Source organism: Budorcas taxicolor, chromosome 16 (assembly GCF_023091745.1).
Source record: "Budorcas taxicolor isolate Tak-1 chromosome 16, Takin1.1, whole genome shotgun sequence".
NCBI lineage: Eukaryota > Metazoa > Chordata > Mammalia > Artiodactyla > Bovidae > Budorcas > Budorcas taxicolor.
In genome coordinates, this window is record NC_068925.1 from 74,308,991 (window position 1) to 74,322,592 (window position 13,602).

Below are 13,602 nucleotides of genomic sequence, written 5' to 3' on the forward strand. Positions count from 1 at the left end.
AGCATCAGTCGTTCCAATGAACACCAAGAACTGATTTCCTTTAGGATGAACTGGTTGGATCTTCTTGCAGTCCAAAGGACTCTCAAGAGTCTTCTCCAACACCACAGTTCAAAATCATCAATTCTTTGGCGCTCAGCTTTTTTCACAGTCCAACTCTCACATCCATACAATGGAATATTACTCAGCCTTAAAACAGAGTGAGATAATGCCATTTGTAGCAACATGGATGGAGCTAGAGATTATCACATTAAATGAAGAAGTCAGAGAGAGAAAAACACATAGATGATATCATGGACTTCCCTGGTGATTAGGAATCCACCTCCTATTGCAGAGGACACGGGTTTGATCCCTGGTCCAGGACGATCCCACATGCTATGGAGCAGCTAACCCCTTTCACCGTAACTGCTGAAGCACAGAGCCCATGCTCCACAACAAGAGAAGCCACTGCAACGACACGCCTGCACGCGGCAGTGAGGAGTAGCCCCCACGCCGCAACTAGAGGAACTGCATGCAACCAAGCCAAAAATAAGGGAATCAAGATTTTAAAATGATATCACTGATAAGCAGAATCTAAAAAATAATACAAATGAATCTATTTACAAAACAGATGCAGACTCAGAGGCATAGAAAACAAACTGAAGGGCAAATGGACAGGAGGAAGGAGAAATTAAGAGTATGGGATTAACAGATACAAACTAGTGTATATAAGATAGATAAACAACACATAATGCAGAGAAAATATTCACTATCTTTCTACTTGTAGTAATCTATAATGGAAAATAATCTGAAAAAATGTATGTATATATAAAATTGAATCACTTTGCCGTACACCTGAAACTAACACAATATTGTAAATCAACTATACTTCAATTGAAAAAAAAGAAAAACTGCAAACTGAATTTAGCTGCTGTTATGGGAAGTGACCTCTGCTGTCAAGGTAAAGTGCGGTAAGGGTGATACTCACGGAACTTAAACTCTCATAGGCAGAAAGGGTGACTTTCCTCTCCTTCCTGCAGACTTGGGTTTTCCGTCTAGCGCCCCGATGGACAGAGCCCAACAAAGACCCAGCTGGCAAAGCAGAATGTGGTTTGCAGAGTCACAGTTCCAGCACCTCCAAGTGTAAACAATGGGCTTGGAGAGAAGAGCAACAGCTGAATAATGAGCACAGAAATGCATAGGGCAGGTTAGGGGACTGATTAGAGACACATTACTTGTGGACACAGGTTTTGGAGTCAGCCAGACTCAGGTTTCTCAAGCCTCTTGAGAAACCTATATGCAGGTCAGGAAGCAACAGTTAGAACTGGACATGGAACAACAGACTGGTTCCAAATAGGAAAAGGAGGACGTCAAGGCTGTATATTGTCACCCTGCTTATTTAACTTCTATGCAGAGTACATCATGAGAAACGCTGGGCTGGAAGAAGCACAAGCTGGAATCAAGATTGCCGGGAGAAATATCAATAACCTCAGATATGCAGATGACACCACCCTTATGGCGGAAAGTGAAGAGGAACTAAAAAGCCTCTTGATGAAAGTGAAAGAGGAGAGTGAAAAAGTTGGCCTAAAGCTCAACATTCAGAAAACGAAGATCATGGCATCCGGTCCCATCACTTCATGGGAAATAGATGGGGAAACAGTGGAAACAGTGTCAGACTTTATTTTTTTGGGCTCCAAAATCACTGCAGATGGTAATTGCAGCCATGAAATTAAAAGATGCTTACTCCTTGGAAGAAAAGTTATGACCAACCTAGATAGCATATTGAAAAGCAGAGACATTACTTTGCCAACAAAGGTCCATCTAGTCAAGGCTATGGTTTTTCCAGGGGTCATGTATGGATGTGAGAGTTGGACTGTGAAGAAGGCTGAGCGCCAAAGAATTGATGCTTTTGAGCTGTGGTGTTGGAGAAGACTCTTGAGAGTCCCTTGGACTGCAAGGAGGTCCAACCAGTCCATTCTGAAGGAGATCAGCCCTGGGATTTCTTTGGAAGGAATGATGCTAAAGCTGAAACTCCAGTACTTTGGCCACCTCATGCGAAGAGTTGACTCATTGGAAAAGACCCTGATGCTGGGAGGGATTGGGGGCAGGAGGAGAAGGGGACGACAGAGGATGAGATGGCTGGATGGCATCACCGACTCGATGGACGTGGGTTTGGGTGAACTCCGGGAGTTGGTGATGGACAGGGAGGCCTGGCGTGCTGCAATTCATGGGGTCACAAAGAGTCGGACACGACTGAGCGACTGAACTGAACTGAACTGAACTGAAGACTCAGGTTAAAAGTTCTGTTCTTCTGCTTGGTGGTTGTGAAGTTTATCTTAATTTTCTGTGTTTCAGCGTCCTCATCTGTAAAACGGAGCTAATAATATCTGCCTCGTGGAGTTGTTTTGAGAGGTAATGTCTATAAATCACCTGGCTTTATGGCAGTTTGCCTGGCTGGTGGTAGTTGCTTAGTAAATGAGTTGTGATTATTACCCTAGAAAAGTTTGCAGGCAGAGACCCCTGTGGGATACAATTGTTGCAACACAGGATTTAGCATTAAAAACTGAACAAAACTTGTGGTCGTGGGAATAAAAATAATGAGATAGACGGAAGAGCCCTTTGAGATAAAGAATAAAAAGAATTCAATGACTGGATGTCAACACATTTGACATTGATTCCTATGGAGGACGAAAGAAGGGAGAAATCTCAAAATAGGTGACCTATTCAGATAGTCTCCTTATTCAAATGGAAATGCCCCTGTCTCCTCATGAAAACCTTGTGCTGCTTTGCACCAGCCTAAAGAGATAACCTCAGTAATCAGAGAAATACTTATGAAGCCAGCTTGGAGGTACTGTTTTAATTATACTGAACCATCAATTATTTACTCAGCAGCTTACTTTTGTTCAGTTCAGTTCAGTTCAGTCACTCAGTCACGTCCGACTCTTTGCAACCCCATGAATCGCAGCACGCCAGGCCTCCCTGTCCATCACCAGCTCCCAGAGTTCACCCAGACTTGTGTCCATCAAGTCAGTGATGCCATCCAGCCATCTCATCCTCGGTCGTCCCCTTCTCCTCCTGCCCTCAATCCCTCCAAGCATCAGAGTCTTTTCCAATGAGTCAACTCTTTGCATGAGGTGGCCAAAGTACTGGAGCTTTAGCATCATTCTTTCCAAAGAAATCCCAGGGCTGATCTCCTTCAGAATGGACTGGTTGGATCTCCTTGCAGTCCAAGGGACTCTCAAGAGTCTTCTCCAACACCACAGTTCGAAAGCATCAATTCTTTGGCGCTCAGCCTTCTTCACAGTCCAACTCTCACATCCATACATGACTTTTGTTAAGGGCAGTCAAAGTTGTGGTGAGTTTGGTCTATATTGATATGGTATGCTGCTGATGGCATGGTAAAATTAATACAGCTCATTTGAAAAACAATGTAGGATAGTTATCAAAAATAGTTTAAACGTTTATTGGTTTTGCACTCCAGGAGTCTTGTTTGAAAAATCTTATGGACAGAAGAGCCTGGCAGGCTACAATCCACGGGGACGCACAGAGCCAGACACAACTGGGCAGGCACATATGCACGCACGCTGTTGACAGTACTTTAAACATTAAAATTCATGGAAAGAAGTTAGGATGGTGCAGAGCACGTTGATAACCTTGGATGGTAATCTTAAGGGCAGCTACTACTGATCCATGTAGTGTCCTTCGGCAATGAAACTGGTTTGACTCACGATGCCATGTTTAATGTGCCCTTATCCTTACTTTTGACCCCAAGTCCTGCAAAGGAACTGATGACAAGCACTCTGTTAAGCAGTTACACAGCCAGGCTCCAACAGCAGGCACCCTTCCTCCAGCTTCTTGTCTGTATGGTTAATCATTGCCCTGTAATTTATAAGTGTACGGGTTCTCTTAGTTAAACTGTATGCTCTCTTAGAAATTATCATGATGGATCCACTTTTTAAAAATCCCTGGATTGATGATTGGTTCAAGAAGGTGTGGTAGGGAATTCCCTGGTGGTCTGTGTTTAGGACTCAGTGCTTTCACTGTCGAGCACCTGGGTTTGATCCCCAGTTGGGAAACTAAGATCCTGCAAGCTGTGAAGCACAGCTCCCCACCAAACCCAGAAGATGTGGATGATACATACAATGGGATATTACTCAATTACTCAGCCATAAAAAAGAACAAAATATTGCTATTTGCCACAACATGGATGGACCTAAAGACATCACACTAAGCAAAGTAAATCAGACATAGACAAATATACGATACCACATGAGCTAGAATTGAAAAAATAATACAAATGAATCTGTATACAGAACAGAAACATATTCACAGACATGGAAACCAAACTGATGGCTACCAAAGGGGAAAGGGAGGAGGGGATAAATTAGGAGTATGGGATTAACAGATACAAAGTGCTACATAGAAAAGAAACAAGGATTTACCATATAACACAGGGAAATATTTTCAGTAATCTTGTAATAACCTATAATAGAAAATAACCTGAAAAATAAATATAGAACTGAATTGCTTTGCTATACATCTGAAAATAACACAATACTGTAAATCAATTATACATCAATTAAAAACGTCCCTGAATGACTCAGGCCCCAGCCCTCACAAGCCAGTAGCATGAGGTCCGCTCTGGGCTACCTCCTTCCTTTGCCCTCCTGGGGTTGCTTCTGCTTCTTTTATAGCAACGTGGCCTTTTTTTTTTTTTTTTTTTTTTCAGCTTACAAGACCATCAGCTTCAGCACAGCCTGGAAGCCTTTAATCAAAACTTCATCCTGACACCTTATCATAACCATTCTTTCAGCTGTTGCTCACAAATCTCTGTTGACACTTACGAAAGTGTAGGTCAAAGGAGTAGAAAGGGCGCAGCAGTCATCCAAGGAGGCCAAAGAATTACCACTGAGAAGTTTGTTCGTGGAATTTTAAAATGTTTCTCAAATTATAGTGAAGGTATGGTGGAAATCTGGAAAACCTACTTCTCTTTTTAGACGTGCCCCAAATCCATGCCCTCTTAGCCCTGGCACCCTGTCCTCTTCAGACAGTGAGGGGCCCTGTCACTTTCTTCCCCGAGTGTGTGTAAGTCTGCACAGACCTTTGTTAGAGCAGTTCTTCTTCTATAATAAAGCTGTTTCTATATTTCTGTTCCCTTTTATACTATGAGCATCTCAAGGTACTGTCAAGGAGTAAAATGTTACCTCTACCTGCTCAGGGCCACCTGAGTCTAAGAATTAAGTTGACATGCCAGGTTAACAGGAGTAAAGTGTACACGTTTTATTTAATATGTTTACATGTTCATGGGAGTCTTCATAGGAAAATGAAGACCCACAAAGCAGTTAGGCTCAAGTGTTTATATACTAGGTTGAACAAAGAGAAGCAACTATGGGAAAATAACCGGAATACATGGGAAGACTAAGGAAAATGAGCGTTACTTTAACAAAGGCTGTTGGTAAAGCTTTCTCTTGGCCTCAGCTCCCCATCTCTGGGGATAAGAATGTTCTTTCCTCCTGGTATAGGAAGGGCGTCTTTCCTATGGAGTTTCATCTACTGCTTTGAAGGAGAAAAAAAGGAAACCAGAGTACCTTTCTTGCATCTGCTCTTTTAAAAGTACCTTTAGCTCACTATAATCAATATGTTAAAGTGGCATATTTTTCTACCCTTCAGTGGCATCCATTAGGTACTGAATAAGTGCTTGCTGAATGTTTGTTGATTCCATTTATCTCCTTGTGCAACTCTAATACTCAATCAGCTTCCAGTTATCCATGCTAGTGGAGGAGAGAGGAGGCTTAGGATGAAATAAAATAATTGACGGCTCTGAGATCCAAATCCCTGAGTTGACAGGCTCTGTATATTCAGTGATGCAGTCACACCTCTGCACACAAACAGCTAGACAGCTAGGAAGATTTGAGAGGAAGTCAACTGATTCAGACTCTACAGGGTGGCTTAGCTATTCACGGGAAACAGTGAAACCAGCAAGGTGGAATTTGCTCTGCCAGAACGCCTTTGCAGCAAATCCCAGTGGTCAAATGTCTTTTCCTGTCACAGCTCCAGGCCAGCAGCTTCACTTCATTAAAATTGCAGGTGATTCGTTTTATCCTGTATGCCTTGATGCCAGTTTCAGCCTAGGAGGCGTGGAAAGTAAGGTTGAAGAATTAAGCTGGCCTTGCCTGTGGGGAGGACTTGGAGTTGGAGTGGAACCACTAAACAGCAGGAGAGGAACGTGCAGAGAGGTGGCTTACTGAGCACCCATCCAAGGATGGAATGAACAGGGCAGAGGGAGGCAGGGGAAAGTCATTTGGGAAGGGGCTGAGACAACAAGTGAGAAAAAAAAGTCTTTGAATGGAAGTAGGGTATCAGTTCAGTTTAGTTCAGTCACTCAGTCATGGCTGACTCTCTGCAACCCCATGGACTGCAGCACGCCAGGCTTCCCTGTCCATCACCATCTCCTGAAGCTTGCTCAGACTCATATCCATTGAGTTGATGATGCCATCCAACCATCTCATCCTCTGTTGTCCCCTTGTCCTCCTGCCTTCAATCATTCCCACCATCAGGGTCTTTTCAAATGAGTCAGTTCTTCACATCAGGTGGCCAAAGTATTGGAGTCTCAGCTTCAGCATAAGTCCTTCCAATGAATATTCAGGACTGATTTCCTTTAGGATGGACTGGTTGGATCTCCTTGCTATCCAAGGGACTCTCAAGAGTCTTCTCCAACACCAGAGTTTAAAAGCATCAATTCTAAAGCAGAAAGGGAAAAGTGATAAAGGACAATAAATTAAAGCAAGGCTCGGAAGCAAAGAGAGTCCATTTTAGATGACCTCCAATTTGTCAGGTATGGGGGAAATGTGAGGAGAGGAGCAGAGGTTTCATCTTTGGATGGCAGTTTGGATTGACATGGGCATCGTGGGGAATTTGAAGGATCGACTGAAGTTAGTCCTCTGTGGCCTTTTTTAGCCAGCAAGACCCGCCACCTCCCAGTGCAACCCAGAGGCATCTGCTTTGGAGAAGAAGTCAAACAAGGCAAAGAGCAAGTCTCTGGGACCAGACAGGACAACTGTGTACCTCTCTGGGGCCCATGCATGTGTCTCTTTGGATGTCTTTCCCCATTTCAAGCACTCAGCAAAGACATACTGAGATCTTTGCAGAAACTGTGTTTTTTGTTTTTTGCTTTTTTCACAAATTGGAGATTTGTGGCAACCCTGCAATGAGCAAGTCTATTTTTTTTTTTTTACCAGCAGCTTTGTTTTTAATTGAGGAATGTACTTTGTGTTTGAGACATAATGCTATTGTGCACTTAACCACCTACAGTAGACTGTGAACATAGTGTTGATGGGCACAGGGAAACCAGGTAATTTGTGGGGCTTGCTTTGTTGTGATATTCGCTTTAGTGCGGTGGTCTGGAACCCAACCTGCAGCGTCTCCCAGCTCTGCCTGTGTTCAACATTCATTCATTCAGTTTGTGTTTATCCATTCATTCATTCATTCAGTTTGTGCTTATAGAGTGCCTAGTATACACTGTTCAAGGTGCTGGAGTTAAAGCAATGAGCAACAAATCACACAGGTGAACTAATCTTGTCTAATGTTTCAGCTGGGGAGACAGGTGAGAAGTAAAAAAAAAAAGTCACAGTTCCTCATCTCTCTCTCTTTTTTTTTTGACCGTGCTGCACAACATGTGGGATCTTAGTTCTCTGACGAGAGATCGAACCCATGGCCCTGCACAGGAAGCAGAGAGTCTTAACTGCTAGACCCCCAGGGAAGTCCCTGCTCATTTTGATAAAGGCTGTAAAGGGAGGAAGTCAGGGTTATTAGGGGAAAAGTTCGGAGGAGGCTTCGTTTGAGCTGGGAGGTAGGGGATGGCCTCTCTGAGAGACAGTCACTGAGCCAAGATCTAAGACAGAAAGCTCCAGCTGTGAAAACCCAAGGCAAAGCCCTGCTGGGTGGCGGGGAGCGAGTGCACTAGCTTTGAGGTGAGAATGAATCCAGAGCCGGCAGACAGCCGCAGGGGAGCCAGCGCGGCTGGGATGCAGGCAGGGGTTGGGGGGGTGGGGGGAGGCGGTGTGGGGAGGAGAGGAGGTGAGTCTGAAGCAGCAGGAAGCAGACAGGTGGGGTCACCAAAGCCCCAGCTGAGGCCTTGAAAGGTTGCTTTCTCCTCTGCGCTCTGCCACCGATTTCCTGTGTGACTAAGGACAGTCATCCTGGGTCTCAGTTTGCTTGCTGCAAGATGAGAGAGGCTTGGCTAAGATGATGTGGTCGGCCACAGCGGAGCACTTCTTGTTGTTTGTTTCAGAGGAAGAATCTTTAACGTTCTTGGCAGTGTGTTCTAGGCCCAGTGCTGCTCGGGGCTGATGACCACTCTCTTGTCAGCTGGCTCCAGGTTCCCTTTCGAACAGTGTTTCCCCAAAGGGCGGCCCTTAGGACGCCTTCACTGGGCTGCTCTCCCTGTCCTAGAACACAGCATTCTGCCCACCTCCCCGGATCTGCTTATGCTCAACACCCTCCTTTCTGTTGTCCCTTTGTTCATCCCTCAGCTACTTTTGAATTGATGCTTTTGAACTGTGGTGCTGGAGAAGACTCTTGAGAGTCCCTTGGACTGCAAGGAGATCCACCCAGTCCATCCTAAAGGAGGTCAGTCCTAAGTGTTCATTGAAAGGGCTGATGTTGAAGCTGAAACTCCAATACTTTGGCCACCTGATGCGAAGAACTGGCTCATTGGAAAAGACCCTGATGCTGGGAATGATTGAAGGCAGGAGGAGAAGGGGGCGACAGAGGACGAGATGGTTGGATGGCATCACCGACTCAATGGACATGAGTTTGAGTGAACTCTGGGAGTTGGTGATGGACAGGGAGGCCTGGCGTGCTGCAGTATGTGGGGACTTTAAGAGTCGGACACGACTGAGCGACTGAACAACAGCAAATAGCCTAGCCAAACTGACACATGAAATTAGCCATCATAGGTGAGGGTGTAGCCTTATAAATCTATGTATTCTTCAGTAAACGCAGCATAAATGCATAGTGTGCAGTAAATACTTGATGAAGAGATAACTAAAGGGCTCTAGTTAGTGTGTGTACTCCTTCATTCCACAAACACTATGTTTAATGAGCACCTACTTTGTGCCAGGGAAGATCCCTTGGAGGAGAGCATGGCAAGCCACTCCAGTTCTGTTGCCTGGAGAACCCCATGGACAGAGGAGCCTGGCAGGCTACAGTCTGTAGGGTGGCAAAGAATTGGGACTGAAGCAACTTAGCACCCATGCACTTTGTGCCAGGTACAGTTCTAAGGGTTAGGGAAATACCACTGAGCAGAATTGAAAGTAATTAGATCTTGTTCTTTTTTGTTCATATGTTTTGACATCTTGTAGACCCAGTCTGAGAGGGTTTTTATTTCTCTGCTTTCAGTTTTTGTTTTGTGTTTAGTTAGCTGATGCTGTAAAGTTATAGAAAGTGAAATCCCTTTAAAGCTCTGGTCATCAAAGCTATCAGAGTAGAATCCTAAAAAGCTTATAGAAGTCAGGTAATTTGCTTAATTGTGTTAGGTATGACAGGCAGGATTGTAAAAATGGCCCCTCAACATTCTTATCCTCTGGTAATTCAGTCAAACACTTGTCTAGGAAATGCTGAGAAAAGATTTTGCTGATATCATTAAAATCCCAAATAGTTGGCCTTGAGATATAGATATTATCCAGGTGAGCCTGATCCAAAAGATGCATTCTTTAAAAGCAGAGCTATAGAAGAGGAAGTCAGAGATTCAAAGCATTCAGAGGATTCAATAAACCATTGCTGGCTTGTAGAAGAAAGGGACTGTTTTCCAAGAATGGGGGCAACCTTAAGGACCTCAGAGCTGCCTGCCAATAGTAGCAAGGGAATTGGACCTCGGTCCTACAACCACAAGGAACTGAGTCTGGTCAACAACCTAAATGAACTTGGGAGCAAATTCGTCCCCAGAGCCTCCCGAGAAGAGTCTGTTGGCCAATTCCTTGGTGTTGATCTTGTCAGACTCCACACAGAAAACCTGGTGAGCTCACACAGACTTCTGACCTACAGAAATAATAAACAGATGTTACTTTAAGCAGCTAAGTTCGGGCTACTAGGTTAGGCAGCAATAGAAAACAAATACAGAGTGCCTTGCTAAGCAGTGATTTAGTCTGTTTTAAAATCTTATTTTTTAAGTGGTGGAGAAAGTAAAAATTTTTCTCATTTCAATAATCCTTGACATGTATTTGTATAAAAGAAGAATATTTTCTTATGTGGTCAGTGGTATTTATTTACCAAAATACCACAAATCTAAGACTTACCAGTGCTGCTTTAAGTGGGGGGGAAAAAAGTCTATGGCTAAAGTATTAAGTTATTATGCTCAAAGCAAAATAAATTAATGAGGATCCATAAGCCATATCTACTGTCATTTGTGTAAAATATTTAGTATCATCTTTATCACGTGTTATGAGAATAAGTAATAATATGGTCAAACTCCTGGTGTTAAACACCCTAAGGACTAAAGAACTTATGAAGGAAATGAATAATTTGTTAATGCTTTGGAAATGAAGGCTTTAGGCAAGCAAAGCTGAGTTTCCTGTTCTTAATAAATGTAGATGGAAGTGTTTCATGATAATTTAATATGTCTGGAATAAACTCCCACTTTGCATCTGGCAAGTTTCTCCCTTTTTATTTATTAGATTTTTTTCTCTCTCTCTCTAGACTCACTCATCTCCCAAAACCTCTTAGAACCACCAACACACCCTGAAGGCAATCCAAGCCGAAATACTGACTTTGGACTATAAATAGAATATGGGAACAGGAAGGGTGTCAGGAATGATCCGGCTCAAAACATCCACAGTTCAGGTGAGGAAATTGGGCCCAGAAAAGGGCCTTGTCCAAGTCAGGGACTTGGGTTGTGAGGTTGGGGCTAAAACTATTTTTAAGATGGCAAGTAGAAATCCAAGGAAAACTGTCTAGATCGATACCTGTCAGATTCAACTTGGTTAACATGCACGAGCTACCTGGGCAGTTTTCAGTTTTGAATTCTGGGTCCCTAAACAAAAATAACCAAAAAGTCTCCATCCTCCTTATATTTGTTAACTGTAAAAGGGATAGACTTCCTGTACTAGGTCATCTTTGAGGACCGTTAGATAGTATTTATGTATATGTACATTTAAAATTACTGAAGCGCCCCACAGTTTAGCTGATCTATGAAAATAAGGTTAGCTTTGATACGCAACAGACAAAGGAGCAGAAGGCAAGGCAGAAAGTCCCTGACCTAATAATGGAGCCCGGAGTCCTGGCTCCGCAATGACTTCTGAACTAGGGCTGTTAGATAACATGTGTAAGAACCACTAGCCAAAAGGGGACAAGAATATCAGCTTTATTAACGCCTTGGCAAGGGTCCGATAATCTCCCCAGTGTGGGGGACCCTATGGTGCAACTTAGACTAGAAAATCTACTTACAACTGACGCCCTGCACTCTGCCCTGGACTCTGAGCCTTGGGAGAAGCAAGAGGATCCCAGGGCGCGCTGGGATGGGGGCTCTGGGTCTGAAGGGAACCCACTGAAGCAAGGCTGCCAGGCGGAGGCCCAGATCACACACAGGACCACAAGCAGGGTAGACAGTACTCTTTGCCGCACAGACAAGGGCCAGGCCCTGGGCTCCGCTTCACCTCTGAGAACAGATGTGGGGCCTGCACTCCTCAGAGGACCTCCTGGACCCATTCTTGTTTTGGAGGCCAATAACCCTGCCCTCTATAAAGAGTCAGGAATTAACCATTTTTTTCCTATCTGGGATCGAGCCAGTTGAGAGTTGGAGATTTGAACAGTTGGTGGCAGTTTCCTCCCCTGGGAAGAGGTGAGAAGGGAGGGAGTGTACCAGGGAGTCTCCCTCCAACTGAAAATGGTGATTCTTCTTTAGACAAAGTTTGAAATCAACTTGGTTTCAATATTTTAGAGACCTCTGAAGCAGAAGAATTATTGACTGAATTATTCTATGTCTGAGAAACTGACAGAGCAGATAATTGCTCCTCATCTTGGCCTGGCGTTTAAGATGCCTTGCCAGCAGAACATAGGGCCTGTGGAAAGTGATGGTGGGAGGACTCCACTACTTGCGGGCTGTATGGCCCTTGGAAAGTTCTCTCCCCTCTGAGTCTCATGAAACGGAGACCAGCTAATTTGCCATAAAGGATTGTTAGAAGATTAACAGCCCATAGCAGACACTTAATAAACGGCATTACTAACAGCTCCTAATTTTTCCACAGGTAGGGATACTAAGAGAATGAAAGGAGAAAATACATTCAAGCTAACTGGAGAAGAGAACGTTCTAGCTAACGAATAAGATTAGGCTTCCCTCTGTCCAGATTTTAAAATAAAGACTCTTAGTTGGGATATACAGCTCTCTCTCTGTCTATATGTATATGTATGTGTGAGAGAAGCTGCTCTAATATTGCTCTGATTGGTCTAATGCAAAATACTTAACATATAAAAATATTCAATATGTACCAGGTACAGCAGTAAACACTATATGTATATTATTTTAATTCTACCAGAAACCTGGCACATAGTGAAGACTCCATAAATACATGTTGATGAAATAAATAAATGATTCTCACAAGAACATTATATGTATCTCTCTTTTGCAAATGAGAAAATAAAGTTAGGTAGGCAGAGTAACTCTTTTGAGGTCACATACCCATCAAGCATTAGAGCTAGGGTTGGAAACCAGTTCTGTATGATTTCAGGACCTTGCACCACTGTATCACACTACCACACACACACACACATGCATGCTTACACACGTGTTCATATGACAGAAACTCCTGACTTACATATATGTCTTTACTCACACAAAGGGAGTCTCTTCATGCTGCTATGGTATGCTATTGGTTTTCTTTTTTAAATCACTGCCAAGTTTAGTTGGACAGACACATAAGGGTTCCATAAGGGACAAATAAGTACAACAGTTAATGTTATTTTTATCACCAGGTAAATACTTATTGTATTAGACCCCATGGAAGATACAAAGATAAACAGCCTGTACATACTGGATCTTCAAGGAACCTCCAGTTTAGTGGAGGAAATGATACCTAGATATTTATGGTACAAGGTGGAAGGACATAAATACCATAAACAGACACAGATAAAGTGTCATAGAAGAAGAAAGAAACTGAATGCAAGTTAACCAGGAAGGTGAGATTAGAATTTGTGAAGGAAGTTAGGTGAAATGGGCCTTGAGGATGTGTGGATTTAGGAAGGGAATTCCAAGATGGTGAACAGCATGAGCAAAGGGCAGAGGTAGAAAAGCATGAGGTCTGTCTAAGAAACTGCCCTTTCAGAAGGGACTTCCCTTGTGGCTCAGATGGTAAAGCGTCTGCCTACAATGCGGGAGACCCGGGTTCGATCCCTGGGTCGGGAAGCTCCCCTGGAGAAAGAAATGGCAACCCACTCCAGTACTCTTGCCTGGAAAATCCCATGGACGGAGGAGCCCTGTAGGCTACAGTCCATGGGGTTGCAAAGAGTCGGACACGACTAAGTGACTTCACTTCAAGAAGGAAAATGGAGAATGAAAATTAGGGAGATGGGGCCATATTGTGGGAGGAATGATGTTAAATAGTAGGCCAAGAAGTTTCAATTTGGTGATGGGAA